Genomic DNA, 22,636 nt, shown 5'->3' on the forward strand with positions numbered 1-22,636 from the left:
TTCTAATTATGTTTTTATATACAATAATATAATTTTTATTTTATTTATTTTATTTATAATTTTATTCATACTTTTACTTTAACACTTCAAACTGTTTGAGCTAAACAGCTAAAGAAAAAAAAAGCTAAAGAAGAAACGTAACATGCACTCTTGTGTCTGTAACATGCACTCGGTCTTCTTTCTTTTTAATTTCTCAGTATTCAGCTCACTGTATCATAGCTGATTTTTTCCTCTTTTTTCTTTCATCATATCTCTCTTTCTCTCTCTCTGTCTGCCATCCTGACCCCCTGGGGAGTGTAATTGTCATTGTTATGTCGTGTCGCATGTCGTGTCTCCAACGATCTCTGTCTCTGGTCATTTCGTTTAAGTCATGCATAAGTCTTTTGCATATTCCGGGAATTTGGTCGATCTATCTTGTTGGGGATCTTCCTCGTGATCTTCGGCCTTCTCCCTGTCCTTGGTGTTGTGAGTTTACTCCTTTCTACAACACAAGAAGTGGGCCAGACATTGGAACTGGCCAAGTATGTAGACTTAGATTAAATAATCCTTCATCGAAACAATTTCTAAGTCGAACTGGTAATAATAATGCTTGTTGAATTTAAGAGCACTTTAGGTACTAATGGTTACAAAAGATTGTTGTTTATACAAGTATTTAACTAAACTATTTTTCTGCTATGAACTATCCTGCTGGAGAATCGAGGACGAAATCTAGAATGTGAACTGTCTAGCCCGAGGACCGGTGATGAAGTCTAAGAGAAAAGTCTTAAAGTAACTACTATTTTGCATGAGGGCCTAGTACGAAGTCTCTGAATGCCGCTTTGATTTAACCTTTTATACTGAAAGAAACCGCCAATCTTTCAACGGTTTTAACGAATTTTAACGTCCCAAAAGGTGGATTCTAAAAAGCCACTCTTTCTATACATTTACGAAAAAACTGCATAATGATAAAAACAAAACTAAAAGATTTATTGCCCTTTTAGAGTTCCGAGAACGAATAAATATTGTTGACCCAGTTCTAGGTAGATAAAAAACTTGTTTTTTGTAACGAATTAACAAAGCCGTTGGTACGATGAAAAAACACTTATGACCAGTTGTGGTCGTAAAAATGATAACTTTTTATATTGAGAAGAGGAGAATTGGCGGTAAAATAATATCTAAGTGTGTTTAGATATCAAGATCTAAAGCTGAATGCCCTTTCCATAAATATTTATTAAAAACTTTTTAATTAATTCCCAAGGTACATTTGGTCCTACTTCGTCAACTTCATAGGACTGGACTGTCTTCTAACCCTGATATCTTTTACTTCTTTTAATATTTATGTAAAATTTGATATTCTAATTCTAAGGTGATTGTGATTTCATTATTCTTGTCGATCTTTAGTTAACAGTTTCTCATAATGTGAGTCGCAGCCTATTATAATATTGGTCAAAGAAGTATTGCATATAATTTTACCATCCGTTCTGTGCCTTTCATGCTCGCTCCACACATATATCGGCCTGATTCATCGTATTTTGCACCCAAATACCTTATGATGAATGCGTAGGAATGCGAAGGAAGTAAACGAAATAATTTCACAATACAACTTAAAAAGTAGTTAATGTGACCGCTCTATACCCAATCTGATAAAAAAAAAATCAAAACAACTTTGAACAACAAAACAATTAATCAATACTATTATTATATTTTCATTATTCTTTTACAATGTCTGAAAGGTAAGAACAATGGCTGATCTAAAAGATATATATTCTATTTCAATTACTTAATTGGTAGAAAAAAAAAAGGTGATGCAGACCTTCATATCGCGAACAATGAAAACAAAAATAATCACGAAAACATAGATAATGCACATTTAATGGATAGGCAAGGACGAATTTTATGATAGTGTAAATTAGTCCAGTGGAGCTTTTGTTTGCTAAAAAATAATAGGCAAGGTACTTAGCACATTTATATTATGATTTTTGTTTTAATGTATCGATTCATACTTCATACAGAGTGGTATATGTCTGTTACAATTATTAAAGCTTCTGTTTTGTTGTAAATAAAAATTTTGTTTTTTTTTCAAAAAATTCAGTCGTTGACATTTATCTCCTTCCGCGAATTGGTCCTAATCACCAGAATAGTGACAAGATTCTGTTACATTTGTTAAAAACTTTTGCAAATATCACACGTTTTCAGTTAAACATACAATCAGACAGTATACTATTTATTATTTGATTTTCAATAAAAAATTTCCTTAAGTGTTGTTAAGTGCTTAAACAAATATTTATACTTTATTTGTTTACAACTGAGAGCTCATTACAAATGCAAATCTTCACTAATCTGCAAACAGCAGGTAAAGTGGTCAAACTGAAATCATTCAAAATAATATCCTATCATATTGAAATGTACTTTTACATAGATTTATATGTTAAATAAAACAAAAGGGGACAGGTTTATATGTTAAATAAAAATCATAGAATCCGAAGATTTCTAACTTGGCAAAACTAAAATTTAGATATTTGTTTACTGCGTTTTCTACAATATACAAAATAGACATATCGATGAATTATTAACCGACAAGGGGAAGCTACAATTTGCATTCCACAACTTGTCGATCCACCACGTCAAATATCCTTCGCGAATTAGTTTCTAGTACTCGAAAATGAGTAAATAAATAAAACGCAATAGCAATTGAGATTTAATTCTAATACAGGGCTTCTGCCATATGCTTATAAGTATTTCGACCTTATTAGGTTTCCTCAAAGCGACTTATGCAGAAGCTCTGGATGTTAAATAAAATAAAATAAATGTTAAAACAGATATATCGTATTGATATCTAATATTTAAGCAATGTGCACAAATTAAAAACTTATTGATTTACTTATAAATTATGGATTTCTATATCTTCCTCTTCTTCTCTGTCAGATTATAGATTGACAAAGTTCTTCAATCTTATTATCAACAGTCCACAATCTTTCTTCCTCTTTTTTACGGGGTTTACGGCATTTGTCTAGTTAATTTTCGTTAAGTTTTTTTATGAAAAGTTGTTTCACATCCTTCAATTCAAAAATTGTATTTTGTCTGGCCACTTCACCTTTTACTTGAGCCCATATTAACTATTCGATTTAGTTGACAATGATAAGATGGAAAACGTAATACCGACTTATTATCTACTGACTATGGGCTGATGGTGATTAGTGATATAGTGGCCTAGGTATCTCACTGGTGAATGTATCCATCTGTGGTGTTGAATTATGTGGGTTGGTCCTTATTTCGTCTCTGTCATCAAACCAGATTATATGACTCTGGGAACAAGGTGGAGGCTTAAGATCAATGGTGAACAAAAAACGTAAATACCATATTGAAATTATCAAAGTAATATAAACAGTAAATATAATCTGATAATAGCAGTAGCCTACGCACTCACAACAGATAACCCAGACGAATAAATTTAAATTTTCTACCCCGAACTCAACTACATTTTATGAATAAACAATACATTTTACTGTATTGGATGCTGGTATGCTTCGTAAATGCTGGTATACGTGGCTCTAAAACCGATGAGGGAGTTCGAGTTACGGAGGGAAACCTAGGCTTAGTGAAAGCCTAGATAATCACTCCACTATCTTCCAAACAGAAATTTATGCTATAGATAAGTGCTTACAGAAACTAATAAAGAGGAACTGTTGGACAGATCTATAAAAATTGTATGAGATAACTAGGCTGCATTAAAGGTACTTGAATCTAATTGCATTGACTCCTTGAAACTGGAAAAAAAGTTTACTCTGGCTGATGAACACACTGGTATAGAAGGGAACCAAAAAGTGGAAAAGAAACATTCATAGGCTCTGAACCTCTAGTTGGAATAACAGAAGCACAGTCAAAATAATGATATCGGACTGGGTGGAATCGACGAAACGTAACTTGGTACGAACAAATGGATCAAACATTCGAAGGCTTTTATACATGAATCTTCGAAGAAGACATCCATAGCTCTACTAGGTGAATTAGTCCAAAGATATCCATATGAATAGGAATTATGTGAGAATTATCGTAGGTCTCCTAACAGGACACAGTCGCCTTAACGTGCCACATGAAGGACTGCCTCGGACTGATAGAAAGCGTAGATTGCAGATTTTGTCAGGTAGGAGACGAGATGGCGAAACACTTTCTGTGTAACTGCTTAGAGTTATATAAGATAAGGCTCCATATATTTGAGTAATATCAACTCGGGTCCTACTACTTCGTAGAAGTGTTACCAAAGATCATAAAGTACTTTGTTAAAAGGGCTGGGCTAAAACCACAACTTAAACTTAGGGATGAGCCAAAATAGACCTAGAAGGTCGAGTGGACTCAAAAAGGATAATGATGATGATGAACTAAGATATATAAACAAATAGATCTTTAATACAACAGGAAAGACGTCGGACATTACGATAAAGAGCACAAACAACAATCAATTGAACAAAATAAAAGCTTTAAAATTCTAATACGAAAGTTACACAACAGTACTATAACTACAAAAACTACAATAAAGAAATTATTGATCCGAAAAAATTATTGATCCGAAAAGTCAAAAAGACAACAACATCCAACAGAAATGAAATCTTCGCAATAGGCGAACCATAAAAGCCAACAGAAGATACAGTTTCGAAAAGACAAAAAAATAAATAGAAGTGGCAACCAAGCAATCAACAGCAAAAGCACTCAAAATGATGAAAAATTGGAAAGTACCCGGACAGCATGGTATATTAATAAGGTTTATCAAAACCTCAAATTTAAAACCTATTCAACTTATGTCTATATGATAGCACAATCATAAGCTATTGGGAAAAACGTTTTAACATTAATCTATAAAAACCGAGATAATCTAGACCAAAATTATCTAGAGAACAATTTAATGTCTACCAACTAATAAAGCATTCCGATTTTCGCTCAGGTTTAGGCACCAACGATCACTTAGCGCTAAAACTTCAATAAAGAAAACATGGAATATTAGTAATGCTCGACTTTATAATGACTTTAAAGTTAGCATATGAATTTTATAAGTCCGAATTCAGACCAACACTATAATTTATTATATAAGCAAATTTATTACGGAAAGAAAACATTTATTGCTGTAGCCGTTTCCGAGAAACAGTGGGTATGCTAACTTTACGGTAAAGCTAGCATAACCATAGCTATATCTAGGAAAGGAAAAAAGGTACAGGGCCCATCTTGGCTACTGTGTAAAAAATGTGTATTTAGTAATTAAGACCAGTTCATACATGGTTTTTATTTAATTTATTTTTTATTGCTTCACCCTTTTTGCAAAACACAAAAATTATTGTAATTTCATACTTAAACTACAACACCCATTGTTTCTCGGAAGGTACAATATTCATTGTTTCTCGGAAGATGGAGAATTAATAAAAGGCTCAGAACTACAGCAATTAATTAACAATGAAACATACATTGTGGGTACTCATCTTAGAGCCAGTTTATTTCCATTTTTTTGTGAATTTAATGAAGTGAGATTGGTAGCAGACGGTAATAAGGGTGTTTTAAATTAGCAAAAATTTAGCAATAAAATATAGGCTATTGTAGCGTAAGAGAAATATTGTCTGGTCAATGCAAAGAATATAGCACAAAGCTTTTCAAGCTAAAAGCGGGCCAAATGATATATTATTTTTTATAAACTGTATCAGCACTATTTAGCCAGGGATAAGATTTGCATTAAATGATGATGGGAACAATTTAGTAAGTAAATTAGCATTACAATATGACGCTAAGATAGGTTCATTCATCATCATTTTTGGAAAACGGTTCCAACAATAAAGTGTTTCTTGTCATAAAACTTCAGCACTAATTTAGCAATTAATTCATAGCGGTTCACTTTTCTGGTTCCAACTTTTTGGCCGATATCTCGGTTTTTCCAGAGATGAGTTTTGTGCTAGGAGGATAATGGGGTAGTTTTTGGGGAATGGTTAATATACCAATCAGCAGCAATTAATTAGCAATAAAATATGCCGCAAAGATGGGCACTGTACCCCTTTTCCTTGTCGAGATATAGCTATGGGTATGCTAGCTTTACCGTAAAGTTAGCATACTCACTGTTTCTCGAAAACAACTATAGCAATCATTTTTTTCTTTCTGTAATAAATTAGCAATCAATTATAGTGTTGATCTGAATTCGGCCTTATTAAATGGATATACTTTTGCCGCCATGATTTCATAGAACTTAACGGAATAATCAAGTGTGGATTACAAATAGATCCGATTAATTTAAAATATATAAAAAATCAACAGCAAATGTTGCACCTGCACGATGAATCAAATACATTTTAATTGGAGATAGTACTAAGATAGTGTGATAAGAAAAAATATTATGATATACGAGCCCTAACAACTAAATGTTCGAACAAACGGAAATTTTTGAAAACGTTCATCTTCACAACTTTGCTTATTAAACTAAAGAACGAGATCAACAGTACATTAAACTCTATCACTAATAAAAAAATATTGAAATAGTTCTGTCTCTATAAACTTTAAATTATAGCGTTGGCGGCAGCATAAACGAAAATGTTGCATAACATCGTGTCAACTAAATGTTCGGACAATTCAAGAAATTCCAACTTTAACATGGGGTGAAATACCCACGCGTATTTCGTACTCAGGATTTACACAAGTCAGGGTCGAAACTGTCCCATAATTCACCTAATATACTCTTCAAATCGTCGACGGTTCTCTGGGGATCTGAGAGTCTGGACTGTTCGAAGGCCATCATAGTACTTTAAGGTTATTGTCACCAAACCATTTTTTAGTTGTTTTAGCTGTATGATATGCAGCACCGTCCTAGTAAAATATAAAATTCAAGTCTGGGTAGAGATCGTGAGCACTTGGTACAAGACTTTTTTCTCAAAATTTCTCGATACTTTATTTGCTGCGTTAATTGTGCCTTCCTCCACCTCATATCTTCCTAGATCAGCTGATGACACTCACTCCCAAATCATAATTCTTTTGAGAATCTTCACAGTTCTTTCATGGCAATCTTTATGGAATGCTTCATTTTTACTTCTGATAACACGTTTTCGAAATTCTCCTACGCAAACATCAAATTTCGATTCGTCACTAAATATGACTCTGGACCAGTTATCAACGATCCATGAAATATTCGATCTTGCTCACTTAAGCGCTTGCTTAAAGTTTTCAGTTATACGTTCAGTTGCGTTGATGACTGGTTCAGAGTGATATTGAGTGACGAATCGAGATTTGATGTTTGCGTGGGAGACTTTCGAAAACGGGTTATCAGAAGTCAAAATGAAGTATTCCATAAAGATTGCTTCAAAAGAACTGTGGCGTTTTCCAAAGGAATTATGATTGGATGGAAGGCACAATTAACGCAGTAAAGTATTAAAAATTTTTAGAAATAGTCTTGTATCAAGTGCTCACGAACTCTACCAGGACTTGAATTTTATATTCCAACAGGACGGTGCTGCATGTCATACAGCTAAAACAACTAAAAATAGTTTGGGAGACAATAACATTAATGCCCTCTCAAGGCTTTCGAATAGTTCAAACCTTAATGTTATCGAGACATTTTAGCATAAGATAAAACGTAAATTGCGTAACGATCCCCAGAGAACCGTCTCCGATTTGAAGTGTAAGTTAGGTGTATTGTTGGATAGTTGTTGGATAGTTTTGAACCTGACTTGTGAAAATCATTAGTACGAACAATGCCAGACAGGATTGCCACAGTTGTAAAGGCGCGTGACGATGTAACCCCATATTAAAATAGTCAGTTCTTGGATTGTCCGAACATTTAGTTGTCACGATGTTATGTAATCTTTTCGTGGGCGTTTATTTTGCCGCCAACGCTGCAATTCACAGTTTATAGAGACCGAGCCATTTCAATATTTTGTTATTAATGATAGAGTTTAATGTATTATTGATGTCGTTCTTTGGTTCAATAAGAAAGATCGTGAAGATGAACGTTTTCAAGAAATTTTCGTTTGTCCGAACATTTAGTTGCTAGGGCTCGATTATACAAATATCACCCAAGCTTCTCAAGATTAGAATGAAATAAGCACTTAAACAGGTGTAAGAATGGGATACACATCGACAGACAAATCATCGACTCTACGTTGTTTTCATAACGAAATAATGATTAACGAATATGCCGTAGCAAATAAAAAAGTGGGATTACAGATAGCAAAAGTACAAATTATATAACAAACTTGGTCATCGGAGAAATAATAAACTTAGAAAACACTATAGAACTTATACAATATATATATATATATATATATATATATATATATATATATATATATATATATATATATATATATATATATATATATATATATATATGTGATCTTAGCCGAAAACATTGAAGATCTTCAGAGACTGGTGACCAGAATAGCAGAGTATGGAAAAGAGTATGGTCTAACAATGAATGTCAAGAAGACGAAATTTATGAGAATATCGAAAATTCAAAAAAATTACGAGAATCTTCTAATAAACGAAACCAACGTCGAACAAGTGGACAAATATGCATACCTGGGAACAATGATTAACTCCACAAATGATTACAATCAGGAGATAAAAATAAGAATAGAAAAGGCTAGAGCAAATTTCAACAAAATGAGAAGAGTTCTATGTACCAGGGATTTAAAACTGGAACTAAGAGTTAGGTTGGCGAGGTGCTATGTTTTTTCGACTTTATTTTATGGAATGGAATCTTGGACCTTGAATGCGACATCAATGAAAAAACTGGAATCATTTGAGCTGTGGGTGTACAGAAGAATTCTGAAAATATCATGGACAGAACACGTCACAAACAAAGAGGTTCTGGGAAGGATGAACAAAGAAATGGAAATTTTAAATTCAATAAAAACAAGAAAGTTAGAATATCTCGGACATATTACACGTGGAGAGCAATACACCTTGCTCCAACTGATTATGCAGGGAAAGATCCAAGGAAAGAGAAGCATAGGGAGGCGTAGAATGTCATGGCACTTGAAGAAGAAGATATATATATATATATATATATATATATATATATATATATATACACAAAAAAATCTTGTATCCTGGTCGCTTAACTTAACCTAATCTAACCTAAAGTTATTCGAGACAACCGCGTACAAGAGCTATGAGACAGAATTGATTAAGTTGGGTGGCATAGATGAATTCAGGAAGATATTTAATAGAGAAATCACAGTGAGAAAGATCACTTAAGTGAAAAAATCACTTAAGAGAAAGAAATACAATAAATGCCAGCTTCTGCTTCCAGAAATGGGTCTGAAACATTAACATTCACTAAAAATAAATTAAAAATATAAATCTTTAAATAAATTAAGTGTATTACAAATTATTACATACTAAGAATTAATTTTACGAGCTAGGAACATGAAAATTCACAGAAGAGATAAAAAATATACTTAATCGAAAATGTATCAAAGACGAAATGCATATTTGCAGGCTATGTAGCACAACTCGATGGACTAAAAGTCAATTCGAGTGGAAACCGTATGAAAATAGGGGGTAGTTGATCGCCGACGCACGAGGATAATTTCTATGATAGTTTTCAAGAAGTAATAAAACATCTCAAAAACAAAGAAGTCTCTTATTTCCTATTTCAAAACCCGTATTTCAATCTAATCTCCATTTATTTCCACGAAATGATAACAATGATTATATGTAAATCACAAACAATTCGTACGAATTCAAATAATATACAGGTAAATTTGTAGCATGAGACACACTAGGAAAAGTAAACAAGGAAGTTAAATTTAAAATTGTAGTAAACAACTTTTGGATTTAACGGGATGTATCACGTGCTAGAAAATTTATAGTACTGGATTGTATTGTGTAACAATAGATTTTTCAACATTAAGTGCTCATTAAACATGTTCTGTTATCAGAAGACTGGCTACAGTTACTTATTAAAATGATTCATATCGATGTAAAACGTGCTCTGGAAGCGAAGATAATGCAAGGTATTTGTCATGCTGAATTATAAATCTTTCGAAAATTGAAATATGTATATCTAAACCATTCTCGATAGTTTCGTACCACAGTTGTTAATCTATACCACCTCACTATAATTGTTACAAGCACTAGGTTGCATTATAAGCCTTTGCTATATCTTCTAATAGAAAGTAAAACATATTGACGTAATAGTTTTTTGGTAAATAGGGTTTAGTAAATATATAATTATATAATCATCATATATTGGATGGTTTGATAAGTGAACTTCGCCAATTAAGGCGCTGCGATCTCAAAAAACATTAGTTCTAGAAAGGTTATTCTTTTTTAGGTACACATGTCAAAATTTTAGCGCGATGCAACAATTTGTGTATTTTTGACATTTGCGTAAAGTTACGTGTTTTGGAAAATCACGCATATGTGGAGAAAAACGATTTTTGATCTCTCATTAATAATTATTGCTGGAGAAATAAAACGGCAAAGTAAACAAAAGAAAAGCTGGATGAATATTATGGAACTACTGCTCCGTCAGACTACACTGCCAAATTTTGGTTCCGTGAATTTCGTAGTGGCCGTATATCTACATTGGATAAACCACGTACCTATTATACGGCCTCCTATGCAGTTATTCCGGAAAATGTGAAGAAAGCGCCTTATAAAGCGCAATACATCTTTCTTTTTGCATCGATTGGTAACCCGTGAGGAAACCTGGATCTACCACTACACACCAGAGAACAGAATGAACTCACGGTAACGGATTGAAGCCGGTTAAAGTGCTCCGAAGCGACGAAGAGTGGCTCAAGGGATCGGAATGGTTATGGCCACTGTATTTTGGGATTGCAAAGGCATAATTTTAATTGACTACATTTAAAAAGGTAAAACTATCAATAGCCAATATTATTGTGCATTCTTGGACAAATTTGAGAAAAAACTTAATGAGAAACAGCCCCATATGCAGAAGAAAAAAGAATTTTCTGAAAAAAAAAAAATGTTTTTTATTTAAAACGAGGTTACGTATCAGACCACATCTTATTATAAATTAATTCAGTAGAATCTAATTGAAAAATTCTTAATTTTATAAAGTTCGTTTTTCATTCTTTTTTTTTTCGTGTATAATAATTTTTTGTTACTAGTGTGCTGAAGTGTATATTTACGCATTTAAAATTTTTTTTACTCCTACTGCTCTTACGCAAGACGAGCAATCTAAAATGTCACTGTCTAACGAACTTCAAAATGTCAGAAAACAACACCTTATATACTATTGACTGAAGCCTAAATTGGCACCAACCGGCTCCAAAAAAGTTGCCAGTTCATTTTTTATTTCTTCAGTAGTTTGAGAATAGTGGATATATATCAATAAATAGATTTTTTTTTAAATTTATAATTGAACACTGACATAATGATCAGTTTTTGAACATGATTTTATCATTACATATTTTTAAGTATATCGATATAGTGTTTCAGTAAATTAGTAAATTGAAGTTGAAATCAGTAGATCTACTGAAAAATCAGTAGACCTAAAAACCCTGCGAGAGGTAGTAATGGGGGTCACATTGAAACTGGCTTCACTTATCGAAGGTTTATGCCTGTCCTCTCTCTTTCCTTGTCTAAACTTACATGCCTCTTTTTTAAAATTCTATCCTATTCTATGCGTCGCGTCGCTTCGTTAATTCTAGGGTGCTATATTTTTCTATCAGCACAATCGTTCTGGATTGTAATTGAGCGGAGTCACACAAATGTACAATATCTTCGAAATACCCAGTGAGAGAGGGTGAGGAAGGAGAGAGAGATGAAATTAAGAAGTCGATGCTAGAATTGGTTAACAGAAAGGCAGTTTTGGTCTGAAACAGTAGTTTCCTAATGTTCCTTTCAGCGATCCGTAGCAATGGATAGTAAACAGGGGTGTCATAAAATTAATTTCTACTTTTCTTTTCCGGTTAGCTACCAGAAGTACAAATAACACAATTACAAGTAGGACTAAACTAAAACTAGATTAAAAAACGTTTTTGTCCCAATTTAAGACTTTGCATTCATTCGGTAGACAATAAATGTTCACTACCCAACGAATGAACAAGATGAGGACACCAAAGTAGCTTTTTAGCTAATAACTAGAACAAACAGATGACTTACTTAAAAAAACTACATCAAAATAATCATAGGTGACACAAACACAAAGCTATGAATTGAAAAAGAAAAAATACATCGGAATAATTCGTAGGGGTAGCCTACATAGAGACACGAATGAAAAAGGCCAATATCTTATCGACTTTGCAGCTCGACATCAGTTCTACCCACCCTATTTCCACATCAAAGACATACACAAAGGCACCTGGATTATCCCCTGGAGGAGATGTTGCGAAAGAAATATCAAGACCACGTCTTGATAGAAAAGCTATTAGAAGGTACACTTCAAATGTAGGATCAGCAGACAACCGAAACTCAAAAGCAATTTGAATAGGGAGCTGACTGAATATGAAGGAAATGAAGATGAATATGAAGGAAATGAAGAGATGACACTAGAAGACCAGTAGGGATCATTGTTGTGTTGTGAATATAAAATATTTACCAGTATTTGCGTTTACTTCAAACAAGCACATTTTGATAAACAGGGCACACCTATATAAGATATTCATTAAATTTAATCCGAATAACGCTGACGGACACAGTGATTCAGGTACAGAATCCCTATAAATGAAAACAACAGCTGGCGAATCAGATATGAAATATATAATATATATATATATATATATATATATATATATATATATATATATATATATATATATATATATATATATATATATATATATATATATATATAAAGAACCACCTTTATCTCAGTATATCTGCCTACAGCGTCTTTAATGAGCACGCCATGTATTTAGGATGGAAAAAAAAACAGATCTCCTTGACAGATCGTAACGAATGGAGGGGCTTGCTGAGGGAGGTCAGGGCTCGAATTTGGCTGTAGAACTAGAGATTATTTAATAATAAAATACTGAAATCTTTGTTTTCAAAACTTCCACAAAATTTATTATAATATCTTATCACTACAGCTGTTTTGACAGAGTGCCTTTGAGGAGGAGAAAACTGTAATCTCAAGTTGATCATTCAGAATTATGTCTGTATTTTTTAATTTGTCAATTTCTATATATTATAATAAAGATAGCTTAAGGACTTTATTTTGGATGTGAAGAATTTCAAATTCGTCATTAAAAGAATGATTATGATCTAGAAGGTGAAGTGCGTATGTAGAATCTGTTTTTCTATTATTGAAAGCCCTTTTATGTTCTGCTATACGTTTTTTGAAAGTTCTTCCAGTTTGACCGATGTAAGTTTTTGGGCAGTCGCCACATTTAAGTTTGTACATACCACTGTGTAAGTGCTTTTTATTTTGGCACTTTTTGTTTTTAATATATTTTCCTAAGTTGTTGTGTGTTTTCAAAGCTGGTGTTGTTCCTTTCTTTTTTATGTGTTAGGCTATTTTGTTGATATCTTGCCTGTATATTATGTAATCGAGCAGAAGATACTGGGTTCTTTCTCTAGTGGTGGAAAGTTTTGAGCAAACTATGTGACATATGTGACGAATTGAAAGGCTTGAAATATATCTATGTAAGATAAGACCCGGAGGTATACATATAACAGCAGCATATACATTTTATCATCAGTTATTTTTTATATTTTATCTGTTGATATGTCGTTGCACATGAAACTAAACTTTTTTGATGAGAAGTCACATTCTCTAGCAATTAATATGTGTCCTCAATGACAGAAAATATCTATAGCCCGCTATTAAATATTTTTTCGAAGTATAAACAACTAAATGCCACAACCAAGAATTTCGAAGGTCGTGTAATTAGTAAATTATTTATACTAATTATAAAATTGGCGTAATTTGGTTTAATGGATGTTTTATGAGTTATTTTTGCTGATAAATATAAAGTGTTAGGATTATCCGCGAGATAAAAAAGCCTTCAAATTAATACGAAGTATAATTTTATTCATCTTATTTTATATACCTACTTAATTTAGTTTACTAAAGAAAATATGGTCTGAGAACTGTGGTAATAATAGATCATTATTTTAGATTAATCTTGTTACAGAGTACAGAGTACCCGACCTTTCACCCTTTTAGTTAGCAACTTCTTGAATTTGTAGTTCCTTTCTTCTTTTTTTTATATTACTAATCGTATTATTTCATATTTTTCGTCTGTAGTTTTTTTACTCAAATAATCAAAATGAAGTGAACAGCAGACGTAAGGAGCTGGGGTATTTACTAAGAAAACATGACCACTTATAATGCATAGGTGCAAAAAGATAAAGGAAGTCACAAAGATGAAGAAAAAATTCAATACAACAATAATTTCTAGTAGATGATAACAATCAGCTAGTATGTACTCCCAGAAAATGTAAGAAACATAGTATACACAAAATATATACAAGATCTCTTTGATGACGAAAGAGCAGAACCACAATGTATACAGTCCAAGAAACAATTTTGTATCAACATCAGAAGTTACAAAAGCTATCAGATTAATGAAGACCTTCAGACCTTAACAGTGTTACTGAAAAAAATATATATTATATCACCGGAATCTTTCCAGAAGACTGGCTTAGATCGACATTTATACCCATACCCAACAAAAATAAAGCAAGTAGGTGCTTACAGTTCGGATTAATTAGTCTAATGAGACAGGTTCTGAAAATTCTACCCAGATATGTACATCAACGTAGAGGAGAAGGTACAAATATGGGCTACCATTTTGTTTATTGCTGATATATTGACTATTTTTTGATTGAAAAGTTCAGATTACACAATTGACAAGTAGAATTGTTTTGCTCTTTTGTGCTAACCTGTTTTTCTGCCTAATAATATATTTTTTTCTGTAATGTCATAAAAGCACTCACGGTGCAATTTAAGTAAGCAATGGAAAGATGATATAAATATGGATTACCAGTAAAAATATTTTTATTTTAATTTCATAAATTTTTAAGTACAATATTTACACACATATTCGTTCCTTTCGGCACCAGAACAATCTATGTGCCCACAAGTTGCACAAAAGGCACTGAATATAATTTTAACAAAATTTTCCATCACACAAAATACAACTTACGTCCGTATTTTCCGGCTCCGTTACACCAAGAATCTCTTTCAAATCCATATCTTCATCAGCTGGTTGAAATTCCTGCTCACTATGGTTGTCATAAGAACTTTCGGTTTTTTTTATGACGATTCTCTTCACTTATTTTAAATTTTTTACCTAGTCACATCCTGGTATAATGCTTCCTTGTAAGGTGAGAAGTTATTACCGTTGATTTCTGTGATTTGCTACCACGATTTGTAGATTTTTTCCTGATCGACGGCACTGGCGATATTTTAAATGGACTTACAAATTTCTGCAAACCAGAAGGATCTGGTTCACTGATTTTGCTGGCTTGTGGTTCGATAGCAGGTTCAATAGCCTGCGGTTCTGCATGGCTGGAGTTGTTATTCTTAATTTCTGCTGCAATAAAGTATGCATTCGAGAACACAGTCTTATTCAATGGATCAATTCCAGTGGTGCGGAATCCATTTACAGAAATTTCTCCAGTTTGACTTTTAATGTTTGCTTTGCCAAAAAGTTCTCCAATGACGTACTGAGAGAGGACGCGGTTATTATGATGTAACCTTTGCCGGATTTCTTTGCTATAGTAAGCCTTGAAGGTTTTCATAAAAGTTTTGTCAAGTAGTTGGAGCTTGTATGTTGGAGGTGGAAGTAATGAAATTATAACTACGTTATTTATTGTTCCTTGCCAGATCGATCACATCTAAATTGCGAGTATGACTGTAGTGCCCATCCAATATAAGAAGTACGAGACATTTTTTATAAGGTTTAATGGTGTCTATAAAGTGTTTAAACAATTGTGTAAATAAATTAGACTGCACCCAACCACTAGGATGCACCACCTCTCTTGGAACTCATACATGCAATTAAAGTGACCAATTATCGTCTCTCAGCAGAAGTCAGCGATGCGATTTGTGTCCTTCCTTTGCACCCCACTATTTCTGCAATTTTATTTTGCATAGTAGTTAAGCCTATTTCATCTATGTTGTACTGAAAAAATATTTGGACGTTCTCGTTGCTAAAGCTATTTGCTCGTCCAAAATACATTCCAGTTGACCTCCTTAGAGCCAATGTACTTTTGTGACGTGCCAAGAACAAATCTAGCCAACCTCTACCAGCTATTTTTAACTGTATAAAGGGATGATTGAAACCATTTGATTCAGCCAAATTAAATGCCATTCGTTTGATATCAGAATGCGACAAACCATAGAATTTTGCTTTAATTTGAAGGATATAGTCTACCAAAGATTTTTCTAAATCTGCTTCATCAGGACTCAGTTCAGTCATTTTTGCTAACCCTTGCAGTATCGATCTCGGAACATTATAAGTTTTGGCTGCTTTTAATGTACCCTATTACTGGAGATAAGAAGAGGGGTCAGGCAAGGAAGCATACGGTCGCCGTTATTGTTTAATGCTTATTCGGAAGAAATCATACAAGAAGCTTTGGTAAACGAGACAGTCGGCATAAAAGTGAACGGAAGTTTAATTAACAACATTAGGTATGCCAACGATACAGTCATAATAGCCGACAACTTGGAAACTTAGAAAGAATAATGAACAAAATATTAAGATATAGTGGAGAATACGGACTCTCTTAACATCAAAAAAACCAAATTCATGAAAATTAGCAAGAATAACAATACAAACGAAATATTAACGGTAGGCGGCAAGCAGATTGAGAGAGTAAAAAGATATACTTACTTGGGAACTATAATCACAGAAAATAACGGTTATACTGCAGAAATAAGAGTCAGAATGGAAAAAGCAAGTGCCAACTTCGTGAAAACAAAAAATATTTTATGCAGCAAAGATCTGACATTGGCCCCTTAGAATAAGGCTAATTAAATGCTATGTACACAGTGTACTTTACTATGGATCTGAATCATGGACATTAAACCGGAATACAATAAATAGACTTAACGCGTTTGAAATGTGGACATTTAGAAGATTGTTAAGGATTCCATGGGTAGATAGAGTCACGAATACAGAAGTGTTAAGGAGAATAGGCAGAGAAAGGGAAATGGAAAATACAATAAAAGAAAGGAAATTGCAATATCTCGGACATGCGATGAGAGGCGAAAGATACAACATAATTCAAGGAAAAGTAGAGAGTAGGAGAAGCGTAGGAAGAAGACGCGTTTCCTGGTTGAATAACCTGAAAGAGTGGTTTGGTTGCAGCTTAAGGCAATTATTCACAGCAGCTGCCTCGAAGGTCAGAATAGCCATGATGATTGCCAACCTTCGTCGCGGAGGTGGCACTTAAAGAAGAAGAAGAATACTTTAATACAACAATGTCAACAATCATGGTGTAGACCATAACACTGTGATTCGTATTAAAAACCTGTATTGGGATCAAATAGCGTCGATCAATAGACGGCTGATTGGCAACAGAAATAAAAAGAGGAGTTCTTCAAGGCTGTGTACTTTCTCCACTATTCAATATATATTCCGAAAAGATCTTCCAAAATGCCCTTGAAAATATTGAATTGCAACGACTTCTGAATGTCATAATGGTTGTTACACTCACAGCAAATTCCGATATTGATATTCGTATCTATTCGTATATAACGCGTACAAAAATTCCAGTATCTTGGTTGCTCGATAACAAACGATCTTGACCACAAGGTCGAAATACGAGCTCGTTTAGAGTAAATGCTAGGTCAGCTTTTCAAAGAATGAAAAAATTTCTAATAAACTCTATCTTATCATTGGATATCCGATGCCGATTTGTAAAGATATTCATTTATTTCGTACTGTTATAGGAGTGGAAACATGGACTCTTGGAATTACAAGTATAAGGCGGATGGAAGCCTTTGAGATGTTGTTTTTTTTAAAACCTCGAAAATCTCTTGGACAGAACACGTAACCAAGAGTAAGGTGCTGAGAAGGATGAGGACTGCGAGAGCACTCCCAAAAATTGAAAAAAAACGACATATTTACAGAGGAGAAAAATACACCTTCATACGACTTATAATGAAAGGAAGAGTGAAAGGAAGAAGTGGTCCCGGAAGAAGAAAATGCTTATGACTGAAGAATGTAAGAGACTATACAAGCATGGACATTCATTCATTACTAAGAACAGTTCGAGATAGAGAGCAATTTGCAACTATTGCCAAACTTCAGTAATGGAGAAGGTACCTTAAGTTTTTTATTTTATTTTATTTCGAGATAAGTATAAAATATGAAATAAGAGCTGTTGTAAGTTAAAATTGAAGTGCATTTACAACACTCAAATTGATCCTAACGTAATTTAGAAAAAAATTAATGGCAGGAAAATGCATAAAAAACAAATGGTATATCGTGGCCTATTCTGTGTCGACGATACAAACCTTGTATTCATCCAAGGTAATTCGCCGTGATTAAATGAAAGTTCAAACAATACACTAAATAAAAAATCTCCCTTAATCTTCGAACCTAATAAATAAAATAAAAAGAGTAGTAAAACCTTAAGTGTTAAAGTTGATTAATTACGATGTGGGCTCCAAATGGCATACTTTCGATTATTTAAGAACCCACACGTTCAGTAATTGTCCACTTAAGTCTACCGACATTTAACACAAATCTCAAAGGTGCAATTGATAATTATTATTACACAAAAAACAAAGTTACATTACGAAAAGTGCTTAGTGCATTTAAAAAAGTAAAAGGTTTTTTACCTCTAATTTACTATAAAGTCGTTACAAGAAAGAATTAAAAGTTTTATGTTTTATCTGACAAGATTTTATTTTATTTTTGCTCTACAGGCCACGGATGCCTTGTACATTTATCTATTTCATACTTTTATATTATTATTTTATAAATTTAAGCCATATTTCTAGAATACCTCCGAGGCAGGAAAAACCAAATGTAAGGAAACGTGGAACGTGTATACACTTTGGTGATATTTGTTAATGTACTTTGTAACCAAGTTATCATCCGAGAGATTTCATTAGAGCTTTCTATTAAAGAAAATATACAAATAAAGAGAAAGGTTAAACACGACTGCGTTAAAGATTCTTATTTAATTTATACAATGGGGTATATTTCTAAAAGCTTTATGAGCTGAAGAACACTTTTTATTAATAACAGTTCTTAATAACATGATTCGCAGATGGCACTGTCCTTTTTGCAGACAGACATAAATGGCTTCAACTCTTAGTAGGTGAAATAAAGGAAACTAAAATAAGTGATCATTAAAAAACAAGGGTAGCAGGTAGATACTCTTTTACCTTCCCGGTAAAAGGTGGATCTACTTCAGGGATGCGACACTGCCCACGTGAGCCATGATTATCTCCCAATTACCTGGACCTGGAAGAAATGATCCTAGACCCATTCTCTCACCTAATTACCAAAGTTTCTCTTCTCGTATCCTACTCTGATGTCGGGCAGCAGCAAAATCAGTACCAAGATAGAGATCCTGGATCGGTCTATTATTGGATACTAAAAGTTGTAATAGCTTTTAGACTGCGATGGAGAAAGCAACGGAAATCTACTCCATTATTCTTCCTAAGTATAATCATCATTACAACTAAAACACAAGATAAGCCCTCAGTTACCGGCAGATTTTTGATAGAGAGTGCTAAAAATCCCCTTAAGGAGCTTAAAAATTGGAACGTGGAACATATTAAGTATTTTGCAAGCTTATAAATTACATAATTTAGAAAAAGAAATTAACAGACTAAAAATTGATATTCTAGGAATTAATGAGGTCAGATAGCTGGGTAATGGTAAATGTCCCACAAGCAATGGGATGCTGGGATGAAGAAACTCGCAAACAGCTCCCAATACGTCGGCCTTAAAATAAAATGACAATAACAAAAATAATGACCAACACAAATGATCCCAGACGTATAACTATAAATGGCAGTGAGATAGAACAAGTTCAGGAATATATCTACCTAGACCGAATTCTGAAACTTGACAAAGAAAACCAAAGTACGGAAATCACTAGAAGAGTAAGACTGGTATGGTCAGGATGTGGAAAACTTCAGTTGGATACCGAAAAACCACAAAATACCTCAATACTTGAGGAGCAAAGTGAACTAATGCATCCTTCCTATCATGACATGTGGATGTCAAACCTGGACCCTAACCAAGGCAAATATGAATAAACTAGCCACAACAGTAAGAGCAATGTTACATATACGACCGTCAGATAAAAAGATGAACGACTGGGTAAGATCAAAAACAAAAGTTGAGGATATCACAACAAAAATTGCCAAATTCAAATGGAGCTTCCCAGGTCACACTGCTAGGCAAAAATACCAACATTGAAATGCCACAATACAACATTGGAGACCTTACAAAGGTAGACGACGAAAAGGAAGACCACAGATGGGATGGGTGGACGACATAAGAATGGCCGGAACAAATTTGAAGTATGTTGCTCTGGATAGAGATCGATGGAAGGAGTTGGGAGAGGTCTATGCCCAAAAATGGACGAGAGAAGAAGACTAAGAAGAAAATTAACCAATAGATTAATCACTGGCGTTATTCCTCTATCAGAAAGAGTAATGATGTTGCAATTTTATGCCCCAAAAGTTAATATGGATGTAGTACAAGGCATTCCACCTACAGCTCAGAGGGAAGACAGGGATACCGAAGAATTCTACGATCATATTGAACAAGTATTAAAATAAGTGAAAAAATAAGAAATACTAATTTTAATGGGTGATTTTAATGCCAAAGTAGGCAAGGCGAAATGCAAGGATTTGATTGGAAAAAATGGACTTAGCGAGCGCAATGAAAGAGGAGAAAGTTTGGTCGAAATTTGACTAAAAAGAAGAAGAAAAAGAAACACCATGTCAGGACACTTGTGATAGCAGAAATACAAATAGACACGGTTAATAATTACACACATCTGGGCTCCATCCACCTAGAGTGCAGTAAAAACTATTTACTGACCGTAATATATCTGTTTGGAGTGATAGGTTTACAAATGCTGAAGTGTTGAAACATCTGCAAAGGACTATGAAATATTGTTCTGAAGCTATTTTCTTGTGGCATTTTAAAGTAATGACTATTTTAATGAGAATAAGCTATAATAAGTACTATTCCATTAGAAAAAGTATGAAAGTAAAAAATTTGGAGGATTTGGGTCATATTATCACAGTAGAGAAAAGTACAGGCACAACAACGTGGGAAATTAGTGTCCACAACAAAGATGAATTGCAATGTATTGCTAGAAAACTATGGGAGAGTACAAATGATGGGAATTCGAAATTAACACGCAAAATACGAAATATCTTTTTATAGAAGCTAAATTATGAAGACAGTACATTTATTTAGAGATGACGCTTGACTGATCTGGAAGTCCTGAAAAGGAAATCAGAAAAAGATTAACACTATTGGTTGCTTACACATTTTTTTTGAGAAACGGAATTTTGAAAAAAGTAAATATAATAGACAGAGAAATTTAGAAATTCGGTAACTCGAAAGAAATAAATTACTTATAAACCTGGCTAAACAACGCATTAAAAGTGGAAGTTTTTATAGACCAGAGAAATTGGCAAATAAAAAGCATTTTTCGCGACCCTCTGATACAGGTATTAGAGTATTATAAACAATTGCTTTTAATAAATGTATATAAACAATGTAAGATCGCTATTTGATTTCAAACACTGAAGATGAATATACTACTACTACTAAGGATTTCCACAGTTTTCACTGTCTTCCTTCACTCAACCGTTTTCTCCAATTTTCCCTGTCATTCCAGTCTCCATCTCGCAGGGTTCTTTTCTCCATAGCCTCGTCGATTTCATCTCTGAATGACCTTCGGGGTCTTCCTCTCTTTCTTCTTCCAATCGGGCTCCATTCGACGTGGCCGTACCAGGATAGTCTCTTCTCCTCTATATAGTCGATTATGTCTGATTGCACTCCCATTCTCCGCTTAATCTCTGCGTTTTCAATTCTGTCTCTTTTTGTAAGTCTACAGCTTCTCCTCAGGAACTCCATTTCTACTGCTCTTATTCTACCTCTATTTCTCTTGTTTATTGTCCAGTTTTCGGACCCATATGTCAGGATACTTCTTGCCAGGGTGTTATATATTCTCTTTTTTGTCTTTATCGTAATGTTCTTATCCCACAACACTGAGTTTAGTTGTCTTATACAGTTTCTTGTTTGTCTCAGTCTGTTGTTTATATCTTCTTCTGTTGTTCCCTGGTTCGATATTATGGTTCCTAAATACTTGAATTTATCTGTTCCATTTATTTGTCTTCCCTCGTCTATCTCTAGGTTTCTCATATCCTTGAAGATGAATATACATAGGTAAATTATATGGAAAAATGACACAATTTTACTGAAAACCCATAGGAAATTCTTTAAAATGAGAGTTTGTAAAGTTATTTTTATTTCACGCGGCTCGCTGAATTTGTTAAACAAAAGTTTCCGTTTTCCATCAAGGTCATGTTTAGTTTTCAATGAAACTTTTAAATTGATTAGTTTTTCTAAGTGAAGATCAGTTAGTTTAGGAGGTGACTGAGTTTGAATAACAGTATTTGTTGAATGTTGAATGTTTGTGCTTTATCTATTGAAAGTGTTTCACATTTTAATTGCTTAACTAAATGCAAGAATTCATTTTTCTCGGTTGTGATTAACTA

The 22,636-nt window shown here is 33.6% G+C and overlaps 1 protein-coding gene and 1 long non-coding RNA gene across 3 annotated transcripts in view; one reads left to right on the forward strand and one right to left on the reverse strand.

Moving 5' to 3' along the window:
* Window positions 1–22,636, reverse strand: part of LOC140439875 (uncharacterized) — a 67,479-nt gene that overhangs the window by 29,833 nt on the left and 15,010 nt on the right. The window contains exon 3 of one of the 2 annotated variants that reach the window (XR_011950741.1): window positions 3,046–3,284. The exons of the other annotated variant lie outside the window; for it this stretch is intronic. This is a non-coding gene — a long non-coding RNA (uncharacterized lncRNA). Of the gene's footprint in view, window positions 1–3,045; window positions 3,285–22,636 lie in introns of those variants that run through there. 2 annotated transcript variants of the gene reach the window in all.
* The window catches only part of LOC140439874 (activating transcription factor 3-like), a 229,648-nt gene that overhangs the window by 27,259 nt on the left and 179,753 nt on the right, over window positions 1–22,636 (forward strand). The window lies entirely within an intron of this gene.

The sequence above is a fragment of the Diabrotica undecimpunctata genome, chromosome 4, assembly GCF_040954645.1.
Source record: "Diabrotica undecimpunctata isolate CICGRU chromosome 4, icDiaUnde3, whole genome shotgun sequence".
Lineage (NCBI taxonomy): Eukaryota > Metazoa > Arthropoda > Insecta > Coleoptera > Chrysomelidae > Diabrotica > Diabrotica undecimpunctata.